The sequence below is a fragment of the Mixophyes fleayi genome (genome assembly GCF_038048845.1).
Source record: "Mixophyes fleayi isolate aMixFle1 chromosome 4 unlocalized genomic scaffold, aMixFle1.hap1 SUPER_4_unloc_1, whole genome shotgun sequence".
Lineage (NCBI taxonomy): Eukaryota > Metazoa > Chordata > Amphibia > Anura > Limnodynastidae > Mixophyes > Mixophyes fleayi.
Window position 1 is genome coordinate 324,032 of NW_027445887.1, and position 15,402 is coordinate 339,433.

General features: G+C 41.5%; 14 non-coding genes across 14 annotated transcripts; all 14 read right to left on the reverse strand.

Annotated features, from left to right (window-relative positions):
- Positions 1 to 554: 554 nt before the first annotated feature.
- On the reverse strand, positions 555 to 627 carry TRNAV-CAC (transfer RNA valine (anticodon CAC)). The gene has a single exon. It is a non-coding gene; the product is annotated as a tRNA-Val (tRNA).
- An 850-nt stretch (positions 628 to 1,477) lies between these two features.
- On the reverse strand, positions 1,478 to 1,550 carry TRNAK-CUU (transfer RNA lysine (anticodon CUU)). Its single transcript has one exon. It is a non-coding gene; the product is annotated as a tRNA-Lys (tRNA).
- An 890-nt stretch (positions 1,551 to 2,440) lies between these two features.
- On the reverse strand, positions 2,441 to 2,513 carry TRNAV-CAC (transfer RNA valine (anticodon CAC)). The gene has a single exon. It is a non-coding gene; the product is annotated as a tRNA-Val (tRNA).
- Positions 2,514 to 3,363: 850 nt separating this feature from the next.
- On the reverse strand, positions 3,364 to 3,436 carry TRNAK-CUU (transfer RNA lysine (anticodon CUU)). The gene has a single exon. It is a non-coding gene; the product is annotated as a tRNA-Lys (tRNA).
- Positions 3,437 to 5,249: 1,813 nt separating this feature from the next.
- Positions 5,250 to 5,322, reverse strand: TRNAK-CUU (transfer RNA lysine (anticodon CUU)). Its single transcript has one exon. It is a non-coding gene; the product is annotated as a tRNA-Lys (tRNA).
- An 890-nt stretch (positions 5,323 to 6,212) lies between these two features.
- Positions 6,213 to 6,285, reverse strand: TRNAV-CAC (transfer RNA valine (anticodon CAC)). The gene has a single exon. It is a non-coding gene; the product is annotated as a tRNA-Val (tRNA).
- An 850-nt stretch (positions 6,286 to 7,135) lies between these two features.
- On the reverse strand, positions 7,136 to 7,208 carry TRNAK-CUU (transfer RNA lysine (anticodon CUU)). Its single transcript has one exon. It is a non-coding gene; the product is annotated as a tRNA-Lys (tRNA).
- Positions 7,209 to 9,021: 1,813 nt separating this feature from the next.
- On the reverse strand, positions 9,022 to 9,094 carry TRNAK-CUU (transfer RNA lysine (anticodon CUU)). The gene has a single exon. It is a non-coding gene; the product is annotated as a tRNA-Lys (tRNA).
- An 890-nt stretch (positions 9,095 to 9,984) lies between these two features.
- TRNAV-CAC (transfer RNA valine (anticodon CAC)) lies at positions 9,985 to 10,057 on the reverse strand. The gene has a single exon. It is a non-coding gene; the product is annotated as a tRNA-Val (tRNA).
- An 850-nt stretch (positions 10,058 to 10,907) lies between these two features.
- TRNAK-CUU (transfer RNA lysine (anticodon CUU)) lies at positions 10,908 to 10,980 on the reverse strand. The gene has a single exon. It is a non-coding gene; the product is annotated as a tRNA-Lys (tRNA).
- An 890-nt stretch (positions 10,981 to 11,870) lies between these two features.
- Positions 11,871 to 11,943, reverse strand: TRNAV-CAC (transfer RNA valine (anticodon CAC)). The gene has a single exon. It is a non-coding gene; the product is annotated as a tRNA-Val (tRNA).
- Positions 11,944 to 12,793: 850 nt separating this feature from the next.
- On the reverse strand, positions 12,794 to 12,866 carry TRNAM-CAU (transfer RNA methionine (anticodon CAU)). The gene has a single exon. It is a non-coding gene; the product is annotated as a tRNA-Met (tRNA).
- An 890-nt stretch (positions 12,867 to 13,756) lies between these two features.
- On the reverse strand, positions 13,757 to 13,829 carry TRNAV-CAC (transfer RNA valine (anticodon CAC)). The gene has a single exon. It is a non-coding gene; the product is annotated as a tRNA-Val (tRNA).
- Positions 13,830 to 14,679: 850 nt separating this feature from the next.
- On the reverse strand, positions 14,680 to 14,752 carry TRNAK-CUU (transfer RNA lysine (anticodon CUU)). The gene has a single exon. It is a non-coding gene; the product is annotated as a tRNA-Lys (tRNA).
- Positions 14,753 to 15,402: the final 650 nt, after the last annotated feature.

Genomic DNA, 15,402 nt, shown 5'->3' on the forward strand with positions numbered 1-15,402 from the left:
CCTGGGACTTGTTCCTGAAAGACATAGAGAGGTTAGGTGCCCGACAGGAGCTATTGCTAAGATATACAGGAGGCGTATGGAAAGATTGTTGAATCATGAATGAAGGTGGAGAGATAGATGGTGTTGTACATGTAAGCAAGCAGTGTAGTCAAACAATGGGAACAGCCAGTAGAAAACTTGCTTGTATAGGAAGAGGTAAGGCCGTCATCAGAGATCATGGGTCCCAGGACAGATGATTAGAACAGGGCCCCTCCACCTCCCCACAATGTTCCCCCGTTCCCAATGCATGGCTAACTTCACTCTGACACCCTCACCCCTACAGATCCCACTACTCTAGTATCGAACATCCTGCATGCTTATGTTTGTCTTGTTAAAATTCTGTACCAAAAATAACTTGCTACTTACAGGGTTGTATTATTCCTTTCAATACACTAGTTTCCCTAATGAACACTGATGCAATGCCATTAAAACTTCCTGTTGATACAAATAGTATTTACAGGATATTATATCAATTTTACATCTCACATGTCCTATATAAAAGGAGAACTAAGGCCTGTTTCTCCCCAGTTTCGAACTGGGGACCTTTCGCGTGTGAGGTGAATGTGATAACCACTACACTACAGAAACACCAGCTGTGACCTGTCCTGACCTCTGACACTGTAATAGAGAGTGATCCTTTCTGACATTTAGTGATCTCTATCTGGACTCAACTTGATAAAAAAATGTGATTATTTACACTGACTGTCTGAGGGTGTTATCCTACCCATATCGATGTACCCAGGGTCCCTGTTTCCTAGTCCTTCATTAGGGGTCCATCTTGGATGGGTGGTCTCTTAGTAAAATCAGAATCCAGAGACAGTCCTTTCCCACCTTGTGTCTCATCACACCACATAAGTGTACTATATTTGGGTGTTGGTAAAATTTCCTAAATTATGGAGTGCCGTTCATTTTGTGTGACATTCAGACATTTTTGCATGTGTCTCACAGTGATTAAAGTGGTTTCCTCATGCTGGGAAGAAGGACAGGGAATAGTGTCAGATTTTGTTTTCATCATTTTTTTATCTTTAAATTTGTTTTTTGTTTGATCTAAGTTTTACTTTTTTGCTATTACGTTGGAGACCTTGTATAGTTACAAGATCAATTTTACTTTTGATGTATTGGTGTTAGGGAAGATCTGATCTCAACTAAACCTCCTCTGCACTATAAGTAGATCCCTACATATGAAGGAATACACTACACTCAACTAGGTGTCTCCCATCACTTTATGCTGAAGTGCCCAGACACTTACACATTTTGAACACAGCAATCCTATTGAGCATCAGGTTCAAGTGATTAGGAGGGCAATAGCCATATGAATCAGTTCTTGCCCACTCACTGGAACCTTGGGCTGTCAGTGCAACCTCTAAGTCGTCTCAGAGCAATGTGGCTGGTTTGACAACATAGAAAGAACATAGAGAGGGGTGAGAAAAAGACAGGTTGCCCCATGTGAGGATCGAACTCACGACCTTCAGATTAAGAGACTGATGCGCTACCTACTGCGCTAACAAGGCAGCTACACTGTTTGGAATTAACGCTGAATAATGTTCTTTAATTGTCTCTTCACTAGTAACTAATTTACAAGAATATGCTTTGTAAATTATAGTTATGTTTCGCTGTTGCTCTATGGTTAATTAATAAAATGAACCCCTTCAGGCTACAGGATGTAACTGTAATGTCTTGTTTAATTTTAGGCAGGGAGTTACGGCAAGTCACAGATCCCTGTGTCATGGCCAAGAACAATGATGAGTGGTTCCTGGCAGATAAATCGCTTCCGCACAGCATTCAATATAGAAGCTGGGAAGCAATGCCCCTTTCTATCTCTCCCTGAAACCTCATTGACATCATCCCTGGGACTTGTTCCTGAAAGACATAGAGAGGTTAGGTGCCCGACAGGAGCTATTGCTAAGATATACAGGAGGCGTATGGAAAAGATTGTTGAATCATGAATGAAGGTGGAGAGATAGATGGTGTTGTACATGTAAGCAAGCAGTGTAGTCAAACAATGGGAACAGCCAGTAGAAAACTTGCTTGTATAGGAAGAGGTAAGGCCGTCATCAGAGATCATGGGTCCCAGGACAGATGATTAGAACAGGGCCCCTCCACCTCCCCACAATGTTCCCCCGTTCCCAATGCATGGCTAACTTCACTCTGACACCCTCACCCCTACAGATCCCACTACTCTAGTATCGAACATCCTGCATGCTTATGTTTGTCTTGTTAAAATTCTGTACCAAAAATAACTTGCTACTTACAGGGTTGTATTATTCCTTTCAATACACTAGTTTCCCTAATGAACACTGATGCAATGCCATTAAAACTTCCTGTTGATACAAATAGTATTTACAGGATATTATATCAATTTTACATCTCACATGTCCTATATAAAAGGAGAACTAAGGCCTGTTTCTCCCCAGTTTCGAACTGGGGACCTTTCGCGTGTGAGGTGAATGTGATAACCACTACACTACAGAAACACCAGCTGTGACCTGTCCTGACCTCTGACACTGTAATAGAGAGTGATCCTTTCTGACATTTAGTGATCTCTATCTGGACTCAACTTGATAAAAAAATGTGATTATTTACACTGACTGTCTGAGGGTGTTATCCTACCCATATCGATGTACCCAGGGTCCCTGTTTCCTAGTCCTTCATTAGGGGTCCATCTTGGATGGGTGGTCTCTTAGTAAAATCAGAATCCAGAGACAGTCCTTTCCCACCTTGTGTCTCATCACACCACATAAGTGTACTATATTTGGGTGTTGGTAAAATTTCCTAAATTATGGAGTGCCGTTCATTTTGTGTGACATTCAGACATTTTTGCATGTGTCTCACAGTGATTAAAGTGGTTTCCTCATGCTGGGAAGAAGGACAGGGAATAGTGTCAGATTTTGTTTTCATCATTTTTTTATCTTTAAATTTGTTTTTTGTTTGATCTAAGTTTTACTTTTTTGCTATTACGTTGGAGACCTTGTATAGTTACAAGATCAATTTTACTTTTGATGTATTGGTGTTAGGGAAGATCTGATCTCAACTAAACCTCCTCTGCACTATAAGTAGATCCCTACATATGAAGGAATACACTACACTCAACTAGGTGTCTCCCATCACTTTATGCTGAAGTGCCCAGACACTTACACATTTTGAACACAGCAATCCTATTGAGCATCAGGTTCAAGTGATTAGGAGGGCAATAGCCATATGAATCAGTTCTTGCCCACTCACTGGAACCTTGGGCTGTCAGTGCAACCTCTAAGTCGTCTCAGAGCAATGTGGCTGGTTTGACAACATAGAAAGAACATAGAGAGGGGTGAGAAAAAGACAGGTTGCCCCATGTGAGGATCGAACTCACGACCTTCAGATTAAGAGACTGACGCGCTACCTACTGCGCTAACAAGGCAGCTACACTGTTTGGAATTAACGCTGAATAATGTTCTTCAATTGTCTCTTCACTAGTAACTAATTTACAAGAATATGCTTTGTAAATTATAGTTATGTTTCGCTGTTGCTCTATGGTTAATTAATAAAATGAACCCCTTCAGGCTACAGGATGTAACTGTAATGTCTTGTTTAATTTTAGGCAGGGAGTTACGGCAAGTCACAGATCCCTGTGTCATGGCCAAGAACAATGATGAGTGGTTCCTGGCAGATAAATCGCTTCCGCACAGCATTCAATATAGAAGCTGGGAAGCAATGCCCCTTTCTATCTCTCCCTGAAACCTCATTGACATCATCCCTGGGACTTGTTCCTGAAAGACATAGAGAGGTTAGGTGCCCGACAGGAGCTATTGCTAAGATATACAGGAGGCGCATGGAAAAGATTGTTGAATCATGAATGAAGGTGGAGAGATAGATGGTGTTGTACATGTAAGCAAGCAGTGTAGTCAAACAATGGGAACAGCCAGTAGAAAACTTGCTTGTATAGGAAGAGGTAAGGCCGTCATCAGAGATCATGGGTCCCAGGACAGATGATTAGAACAGGGCCCCTCCACCTCCCCACAATGTTCCCCCGTTCCCAATGCATGGCTAACTTCACTCTGACACCCTCACCCCTACAGATCCCACTACTCTAGTATCGAACATCCTGCATGCTTATGTTTGTCTTGTTAAAATTCTGTACCAAAAATAACTTGCTACTTACAGGGTTGTATTATTCCTTTCAATACACTAGTTTCCCTAATGAACACTGATGCAATGCCATTAAAACTTCCTGTTGATACAAATAGTATTTACAGGATATTATATCAATTTTACATCTCACATGTCCTATATAAAAGGAGAACTAAGGCCTGTTTCTCCCCAGTTTCGAACTGGGGACCTTTCGCGTGTGAGGTGAATGTGACAACCACTACACTACAGAAACACCAGCTGTGACCTGTCCTGACCTCTGACACTGTAATAGAGAGTGATCCTTTCTGACATTTAGTGATCTCTATCTGGACTCAACTTGATAAAAAAATGTGATTATTTACACTGACTGTCTGAGGGTGTTATCCTACCCATATCGATGTACCCAGGGTCCCTGTTTCCTAGTCCTTCATTAGGGGTCCATCTTGGATGGGTGGTCTCTTAGTAAAATCAGAATCCAGAGACAGTCCTTTCCCACCTTGTGTCTCATCACACCACATAAGTGTACTATATTTGGGTGTTGGTAAAATTTCCTAAATTATGGAGTGCCGTTCATTTTGTGTGACATTCAGACATTTTTGCATGTGTCTCACAGTGATTAAAGTGGTTTCCTCATGCTGGGAAGAAGGACAGGGAATAGTGTCAGATTTTGTTTTCATCATTTTTTTATCTTTAAATTTGTTTTTTGTTTGATCTAAGTTTTACTTTTTTGCTATTACGTTGGAGACCTTGTATAGTTACAAGATCAATTTTACTTTTGATGTATTGGTGTTAGGGAAGATCTGATCTCAACTAAACCTCCTCTGCACTATAAGTAGATCCCTACATATGAAGGAATACACTACACTCAACTAGGTGTCTCCCATCACTTTATGCTGAAGTGCCCAGACACTTACACATTTTGAACACAGCAATCCTATTGAGCATCAGGTTCAAGTGATTAGGAGGGCAATAGCCATATGAATCAGTTCTTGCCCACTCACTGGAACCTTGGGCTGTCAGTGCAACCTCTAAGTCGTCTCAGAGCAATGTGGCTGGTTTGACAACATAGAAAGAACATAGAGAGGGGTGAGAAAAAGACAGGTTGCCCCATGTGAGGATCGAACTCACGACCTTCAGATTAAGAGACTGATGCGCTACCTACTGCGCTAACAAGGCAGCTACACTGTTTGGAATTAACGCTGAATAATGTTCTTTAATTGTCTCTTCACTAGTAACTAATTTACAAGAATATGCTTTGTAAATTATAGTTATGTTTCGCTGTTGCTCTATGGTTAATTAATAAAATGAACCCCTTCAGGCTACAGGATGTAACTGTAATGTCTTGTTTAATTTTAGGCAGGGAGTTACGGCAAGTCACAGATCCCTGTGTCATGGCCAAGAACAATGATGAGTGGTTCCTGGCAGATAAATCGCTTCCGCACAGCATTCAATATAGAAGCTGGGAAGCAATGCCCCTTTCTATCTCTCCCTGAAACCTCATTGACATCATCCCTGGGACTTGTTCCTGAAAGACATAGAGAGGTTAGGTGCCCGACAGGAGCTATTGCTAAGATATACAGGAGGCGTATGGAAAAGATTGTTGAATCATGAATGAAGGTGGAGAGATAGATGGTGTTGTACATGTAAGCAAGCAGTGTAGTCAAACAATGGGAACAGCCAGTAGAAAACTTGCTTGTATAGGAAGAGGTAAGGCCGTCATCAGAGATCATGGGTCCCAGGACAGATGATTAGAACAGGGCCCCTCCACCTCCCCACAATGTTCCCCCGTTCCCAATGCATGGCTAACTTCACTCTGACACCCTCACCCCTACAGATCCCACTACTCTAGTATCGAACATCCTGCATGCTTATGTTTGTCTTGTTAAAATTCTGTACCAAAAATAACTTGCTACTTACAGGGTTGTATTATTCCTTTCAATACACTAGTTTCCCTAATGAACACTGATGCAATGCCATTAAAACTTCCTGTTGATACAAATAGTATTTACAGGATATTATATCAATTTTACATCTCACATGTCCTATATAAAAGGAGAACTAAGGCCTGTTTCTCCCCAGTTTCGAACTGGGGACCTTTCGCGTGTGAGGTGAATGTGATAACCACTACACTACAGAAACACCAGCTGTGACCTGTCCTGACCTCTGACACTGTAATAGAGAGTGATCCTTTCTGACATTTAGTGATCTCTATCTGGACTCAACTTGATAAAAAAATGTGATTATTTACACTGACTGTCTGAGGGTGTTATCCTACCCATATCGATGTACCCAGGGTCCCTGTTTCCTAGTCCTTCATTAGGGGTCCATCTTGGATGGGTGGTCTCTTAGTAAAATCAGAATCCAGAGACAGTCCTTTCCCACCTTGTGTCTCATCACACCACATAAGTGTACTATATTTGGGTGTTGGTAAAATTTCCTAAATTATGGAGTGCCGTTCATTTTGTGTGACATTCAGACATTTTTGCATGTGTCTCACAGTGATTAAAGTGGTTTCCTCATGCTGGGAAGAAGGACAGGGAATAGTGTCAGATTTTGTTTTCATCATTTTTTTATCTTTAAATTTGTTTTTTGTTTGATCTAAGTTTTACTTTTTTGCTATTACGTTGGAGACCTTGTATAGTTACAAGATCAATTTTACTTTTGATGTATTGGTGTTAGGGAAGATCTGATCTCAACTAAACCTCCTCTGCACTATAAGTAGATCCCTACATATGAAGGAATACACTACACTCAACTAGGTGTCTCCCATCACTTTATGCTGAAGTGCCCAGACACTTACACATTTTGAACACAGCAATCCTATTGAGCATCAGGTTCAAGTGATTAGGAGGGCAATAGCCATATGAATCAGTTCTTGCCCACTCACTGGAACCTTGGGCTGTCAGTGCAACCTCTAAGTCGTCTCAGAGCAATGTGGCTGGTTTGACAACATAGAAAGAACATAGAGAGGGGTGAGAAAAAGACAGGTTGCCCCATGTGAGGATCGAACTCACGACCTTCAGATTAAGAGACTGACGCGCTACCTACTGCGCTAACAAGGCAGCTACACTGTTTGGAATTAACGCTGAATAATGTTCTTCAATTGTCTCTTCACTAGTAACTAATTTACAAGAATATGCTTTGTAAATTATAGTTATGTTTCGCTGTTGCTCTATGGTTAATTAATAAAATGAACCCCTTCAGGCTACAGGATGTAACTGTAATGTCTTGTTTAATTTTAGGCAGGGAGTTACGGCAAGTCACAGATCCCTGTGTCATGGCCAAGAACAATGATGAGTGGTTCCTGGCAGATAAATCGCTTCCGCACAGCATTCAATATAGAAGCTGGGAAGCAATGCCCCTTTCTATCTCTCCCTGAAACCTCATTGACATCATCCCTGGGACTTGTTCCTGAAAGACATAGAGAGGTTAGGTGCCCGACAGGAGCTATTGCTAAGATATACAGGAGGCGCATGGAAAAGATTGTTGAATCATGAATGAAGGTGGAGAGATAGATGGTGTTGTACATGTAAGCAAGCAGTGTAGTCAAACAATGGGAACAGCCAGTAGAAAACTTGCTTGTATAGGAAGAGGTAAGGCCGTCATCAGAGATCATGGGTCCCAGGACAGATGATTAGAACAGGGCCCCTCCACCTCCCCACAATGTTCCCCCGTTCCCAATGCATGGCTAACTTCACTCTGACACCCTCACCCCTACAGATCCCACTACTCTAGTATCGAACATCCTGCATGCTTATGTTTGTCTTGTTAAAATTCTGTACCAAAAATAACTTGCTACTTACAGGGTTGTATTATTCCTTTCAATACACTAGTTTCCCTAATGAACACTGATGCAATGCCATTAAAACTTCCTGTTGATACAAATAGTATTTACAGGATATTATATCAATTTTACATCTCACATGTCCTATATAAAAGGAGAACTAAGGCCTGTTTCTCCCCAGTTTCGAACTGGGGACCTTTCGCGTGTGAGGTGAATGTGACAACCACTACACTACAGAAACACCAGCTGTGACCTGTCCTGACCTCTGACACTGTAATAGAGAGTGATCCTTTCTGACATTTAGTGATCTCTATCTGGACTCAACTTGATAAAAAAATGTGATTATTTACACTGACTGTCTGAGGGTGTTATCCTACCCATATCGATGTACCCAGGGTCCCTGTTTCCTAGTCCTTCATTAGGGGTCCATCTTGGATGGGTGGTCTCTTAGTAAAATCAGAATCCAGAGACAGTCCTTTCCCACCTTGTGTCTCATCACACCACATAAGTGTACTATATTTGGGTGTTGGTAAAATTTCCTAAATTATGGAGTGCCGTTCATTTTGTGTGACATTCAGACATTTTTGCATGTGTCTCACAGTGATTAAAGTGGTTTCCTCATGCTGGGAAGAAGGACAGGGAATAGTGTCAGATTTTGTTTTCATCATTTTTTTATCTTTAAATTTGTTTTTTGTTTGATCTAAGTTTTACTTTTTTGCTATTACGTTGGAGACCTTGTATAGTTACAAGATCAATTTTACTTTTGATGTATTGGTGTTAGGGAAGATCTGATCTCAACTAAACCTCCTCTGCACTATAAGTAGATCCCTACATATGAAGGAATACACTACACTCAACTAGGTGTCTCCCATCACTTTATGCTGAAGTGCCCAGACACTTACACATTTTGAACACAGCAATCCTATTGAGCATCAGGTTCAAGTGATTAGGAGGGCAATAGCCATATGAATCAGTTCTTGCCCACTCACTGGAACCTTGGGCTGTCAGTGCAACCTCTAAGTCGTCTCAGAGCAATGTGGCTGGTTTGACAACATAGAAAGAACATAGAGAGGGGTGAGAAAAAGACAGGTTGCCCCATGTGAGGATCGAACTCACGACCTTCAGATTAAGAGACTGATGCGCTACCTACTGCGCTAACAAGGCAGCTACACTGTTTGGAATTAACGCTGAATAATGTTCTTTAATTGTCTCTTCACTAGTAACTAATTTACAAGAATATGCTTTGTAAATTATAGTTATGTTTCGCTGTTGCTCTATGGTTAATTAATAAAATGAACCCCTTCAGGCTACAGGATGTAACTGTAATGTCTTGTTTAATTTTAGGCAGGGAGTTACGGCAAGTCACAGATCCCTGTGTCATGGCCAAGAACAATGATGAGTGGTTCCTGGCAGATAAATCGCTTCCGCACAGCATTCAATATAGAAGCTGGGAAGCAATGCCCCTTTCTATCTCTCCCTGAAACCTCATTGACATCATCCCTGGGACTTGTTCCTGAAAGACATAGAGAGGTTAGGTGCCCGACAGGAGCTATTGCTAAGATATACAGGAGGCGTATGGAAAAGATTGTTGAATCATGAATGAAGGTGGAGAGATAGATGGTGTTGTACATGTAAGCAAGCAGTGTAGTCAAACAATGGGAACAGCCAGTAGAAAACTTGCTTGTATAGGAAGAGGTAAGGCCGTCATCAGAGATCATGGGTCCCAGGACAGATGATTAGAACAGGGCCCCTCCACCTCCCCACAATGTTCCCCCGTTCCCAATGCATGGCTAACTTCACTCTGACACCCTCACCCCTACAGATCCCACTACTCTAGTATCGAACATCCTGCATGCTTATGTTTGTCTTGTTAAAATTCTGTACCAAAAATAACTTGCTACTTACAGGGTTGTATTATTCCTTTCAATACACTAGTTTCCCTAATGAACACTGATGCAATGCCATTAAAACTTCCTGTTGATACAAATAGTATTTACAGGATATTATATCAATTTTACATCTCACATGTCCTATATAAAAGGAGAACTAAGGCCTGTTTCTCCCCAGTTTCGAACTGGGGACCTTTCGCGTGTGAGGTGAATGTGATAACCACTACACTACAGAAACACCAGCTGTGACCTGTCCTGACCTCTGACACTGTAATAGAGAGTGATCCTTTCTGACATTTAGTGATCTCTATCTGGACTCAACTTGATAAAAAAATGTGATTATTTACACTGACTGTCTGAGGGTGTTATCCTACCCATATCGATGTACCCAGGGTCCCTGTTTCCTAGTCCTTCATTAGGGGTCCATCTTGGATGGGTGGTCTCTTAGTAAAATCAGAATCCAGAGACAGTCCTTTCCCACCTTGTGTCTCATCACACCACATAAGTGTACTATATTTGGGTGTTGGTAAAATTTCCTAAATTATGGAGTGCCGTTCATTTTGTGTGACATTCAGACATTTTTGCATGTGTCTCACAGTGATTAAAGTGGTTTCCTCATGCTGGGAAGAAGGACAGGGAATAGTGTCAGATTTTGTTTTCATCATTTTTTTATCTTTAAATTTGTTTTTTGTTTGATCTAAGTTTTACTTTTTTGCTATTACGTTGGAGACCTTGTATAGTTACAAGATCAATTTTACTTTTGATGTATTGGTGTTAGGGAAGATCTGATCTCAACTAAACCTCCTCTGCACTATAAGTAGATCCCTACATATGAAGGAATACACTACACTCAACTAGGTGTCTCCCATCACTTTATGCTGAAGTGCCCAGACACTTACACATTTTGAACACAGCAATCCTATTGAGCATCAGGTTCAAGTGATTAGGAGGGCAATAGCCATATGAATCAGTTCTTGCCCACTCACTGGAACCTTGGGCTGTCAGTGCAACCTCTAAGTCGTCTCAGAGCAATGTGGCTGGTTTGACAACATAGAAAGAACATAGAGAGGGGTGAGAAAAAGACAGGTTGCCCCATGTGAGGATCGAACTCACGACCTTCAGATTAAGAGACTGACGCGCTACCTACTGCGCTAACAAGGCAGCTACACTGTTTGGAATTAACGCTGAATAATGTTCTTCAATTGTCTCTTCACTAGTAACTAATTTACAAGAATATGCTTTGTAAATTATAGTTATGTTTCGCTGTTGCTCTATGGTTAATTAATAAAATGAACCCCTTCAGGCTACAGGATGTAACTGTAATGTCTTGTTTAATTTTAGGCAGGGAGTTACGGCAAGTCACAGATCCCTGTGTCATGGCCAAGAACAATGATGAGTGGTTCCTGGCAGATAAATCGCTTCCGCACAGCATTCAATATAGAAGCTGGGAAGCAATGCCCCTTTCTATCTCTCCCTGAAACCTCATTGACATCATCCCTGGGACTTGTTCCTGAAAGACATAGAGAGGTTAGGTGCCCGACAGGAGCTATTGCTAAGATATACAGGAGGCGTATGGAAAAGATTGTTGAATCATGAATGAAGGTGGAGAGATAGATGGTGTTGTACATGTAAGCAAGCAGTGTAGTCAAACAATGGGAACAGCCAGTAGAAAACTTGCTTGTATAGGAAGAGGTAAGGCCGTCATCAGAGATCATGGGTCCCAGGACAGATGATTAGAACAGGGCCCCTCCACCTCCCCACAATGTTCCCCCGTTCCCAATGCATGGCTAACTTCACTCTGACACCCTCACCCCTACAGATCCCACTACTCTAGTATCGAACATCCTGCATGCTTATGTTTGTCTTGTTAAAATTCTGTACCAAAAATAACTTGCTACTTACAGGGTTGTATTATTCCTTTCAATACACTAGTTTCCCTAATGAACACTGATGCAATGCCATTAAAACTTCCTGTTGATACAAATAGTATTTACAGGATATTATATCAATTTTACATCTCACATGTCCTATATAAAAGGAGAACTAAGGCCTGTTTCTCCCCAGTTTCGAACTGGGGACCTTTCGCGTGTGAGGTGAATGTGATAACCACTACACTACAGAAACACCAGCTGTGACCTGTCCTGACCTCTGACACTGTAATAGAGAGTGATCCTTTCTGACATTTAGTGATCTCTATCTGGACTCAACTTGATAAAAAAATGTGATTATTTACACTGACTGTCTGAGGGTGTTATCCTACCCATATCGATGTACCCAGGGTCCCTGTTTCCTAGTCCTTCATTAGGGGTCCATCTTGGATGGGTGGTCTCTTAGTAAAATCAGAATCCAGAGACAGTCCTTTCCCACCTTGTGTCTCATCACACCACATAAGTGTACTATATTTGGGTGTTGGTAAAATTTCCTAAATTATGGAGTGCCGTTCATTTTGTGTGACATTCAGACATTTTTGCATGTGTCTCACAGTGATTAAAGTGGTTTCCTCATGCTGGGAAGAAGGACAGGGAATAGTGTCAGATTTTGTTTTCATCATTTTTTTATCTTTAAATTTGTTTTTTGTTTGATCTAAGTTTTACTTTTTTGCTATTACGTTGGAGACCTTGTATAGTTACAAGATCAATTTTACTTTTGATGTATTGGTGTTAGGGAAGATCTGATCTCAACTAAACCTACTCTGCACTATAAGTAGATCCCTACATATGAAGGAATACACTACACTCAACTAGGTGTCTCCCATCACTTTATGCTGAAGTGCCCAGACACTTACACATTTTGAACACAGCAATCCTATTGAGCATCAGGTTCAAGTGATTAGGAGGGCAATAGCCATATGAATCAGTTCTTGCCCACTCACTGGAACCTTGGGCTGTCAGTGCAACCTCTAAGTCGTCTCAGAGCAATGTGGCTGGTTTGACAACATAGAAAGAACATAGAGAGGGGTGAGAAAAAGACAGGTTGCCCCATGTGAGGATCGAACTCACGACCTTCAGATTATGAGACTGACGCGCTACCTACTGCGCTAACGAGGCAGCTACACTGTTTGGGATTAACGCTGAATAATGTTCTTCAATTGTCTCTTCACTAGTAACTAATTTACAAGAATATGCTTTGTAAATTATAGTTATGTTTCGCTGTTGCTCTATGGTTAATTAATAAAATGAACCCCTTCAGGCTACAGGATGTAACTGTAATGTCTTGTTTAATTTTAGGCAGGGAGTTACGGCAAGTCACAGATCCCTGTGTCATGGCCAAGAACAATGATGAGTGGTTCCTGGCAGATAAATCGCTTCCGCACAGCATTCAATATAGAAGCTGGGAAGCAATGCCCCTTTCTATCTCTCCCTGAAACCTCATTGACATCATCCCTGGGACTTGTTCCTGAAAGACATAGAGAGGTTAGGTGCCCGACAGGAGCTATTGCTAAGATATACAGGAGGCGTATGGAAAAGATTGTTGAATCATGAATGAAGGTGGAGAGATAGATGGTGTTGTACATGTAAGCAAGCAGTGTAGTCAAACAATGGGAACAGCCAGTAGAAAACTTGCTTGTATAGGAAGAGGTAAGGCCGTCATCAGAGATCATGGGTCCCAGGACAGATGATTAGAACAGGGCCCCTCCACCTCCCCACAATGTTCCCCCGTTCCCAATGCATGGCTAACTTCACTCTGACACCCTCACCCCTACAGATCCCACTACTCTAGTATCGAACATCCTGCATGCTTATGTTTGTCTTGTTAAAATTCTGTACCAAAAATAACTTGCTACTTACAGGGTTGTATTATTCCTTTCAATACACTAGTTTCCCTAATGAACACTGATGCAATGCCATTAAAACTTCCTGTTGATACAAATAGTATTTACAGGATATTATATCAATTTTACATCTCACATGTCCTATATAAAAGGAGAACTAAGGCCTGTTTCTGCCCAGTTTCGAACTGGGGACCTTTCGCGTGTGAGGCGAACGTGATAACCACTACACTACAGAAACACCAGCTGTGTCCTGTCCTGACCTCTGACACTGTAATAGAGAGTGATCCTTTCTGACATTTAGTGATCTCTATCTGGACTCAACTTGATAAAAAAATGTGATTATTTACACTGACTGTCTGAGGGTGTTATCCTACCCATATCGATGTACCCAGGGTCCCTGTTTCCTAGTCCTTCATTAGGGGTCCATCTTGGATGGGTGGTCTCTTAGTAAAATCAGAATCCAGAGACAGTCCTTTCCCACCTTGTGTCTCATCACACCACATAAGTGTACTATATTTGGGTGTTGGTAAAATTTCCTAAATTATGGAGTGCCGTTCATTTTGTGTGACATTCAGACATTTTTGCATGTGTCTCACAGTGATTAAAGTGGTTTCCTCATGCTGGGAAGAAGGACAGGGAATAGTGTCAGATTTTGTTTTCATCATTTTTTTATCTTTAAATTTGTTTTTTGTTTGATCTAAGTTTTACTTTTTTGCTATTACGTTGGAGACCTTGTATAGTTACAAGATCAATTTTACTTTTGATGTATTGGTGTTAGGGAAGATCTGATCTCAACTAAACCTCCTCTGCACTATAAGTAGATCCCTACATATGAAGGAATACACTACACTCAACTAGGTGTCTCCCATCACTTTATGCTGAAGTGCCCAGACACTTACACATTTTGAACACAGCAATCCTATTGAGCATCAGGTTCAAGTGATTAGGAGGGCAATAGCCATATGAATCAGTTCTTGCCCACTCACTGGAACCTTGGGCTGTCAGTGCAACCTCTAAGTCGTCTCAGAGCAATGTGGCTGGTTTGACAACATAGAAAGAACATAGAGAGGGGTGAGAAAAAGACAGGTTGCCCCATGTGAGGATCGAACTCACGACCTTCAGATTAAGAGACTGACGCGCTACCTACTGCGCTAACAAGGCAGCTACACTGTTTGGAATTAACGCTGAATAATGTTCTTCAATTGTCTCTTCACTAGTAACTAATTTACAAGAAGATGCTTTGTAAATTATAGTTATGTTTCGCTGTTGCTCTATGGTTAATTAATACAATTAACCCCTTCAGGCTACAGGATGTAACTGTAATGTCTTGTTTAATTTTAGGCAGGGAGTTACGGCAAGTCACAGATCCCTGTGTCATGGCCAAGAACAATGATGAGTGGTTCCTGGCAGATAAATCGCTTCCGCACAGCATTCAATATAGAAGCTGGGAAGCAATGCCCCTTTCTATCTCTCCCTGAAACCTCATTGACATCATCCCTGGGACTTGTTCCTGAAAGACATAGAGAGGTTAGGTGCCCGACAGGAGCTATTGCTAAGATATACAGGAGGCGTATGGAAAAGATTGTTGAATCATGAATGAAGGTGGAGAGATAGATGGTGTTGTACATGTAAGCAAGCAGTGTAGTCAAACAATGGGAACAGCCAGTAGAAAACTTGCTTGTATAGGAAGAGGTAAGGCCGTCATCAGAGATCATGGGTCCCAGGACAGATGATTAGAACAGGGGCCCTCCACCTCCCCACAATGTTCCCCCCTTCCCAATGCATGGCTAACTTCACTCTGACACCCTCAC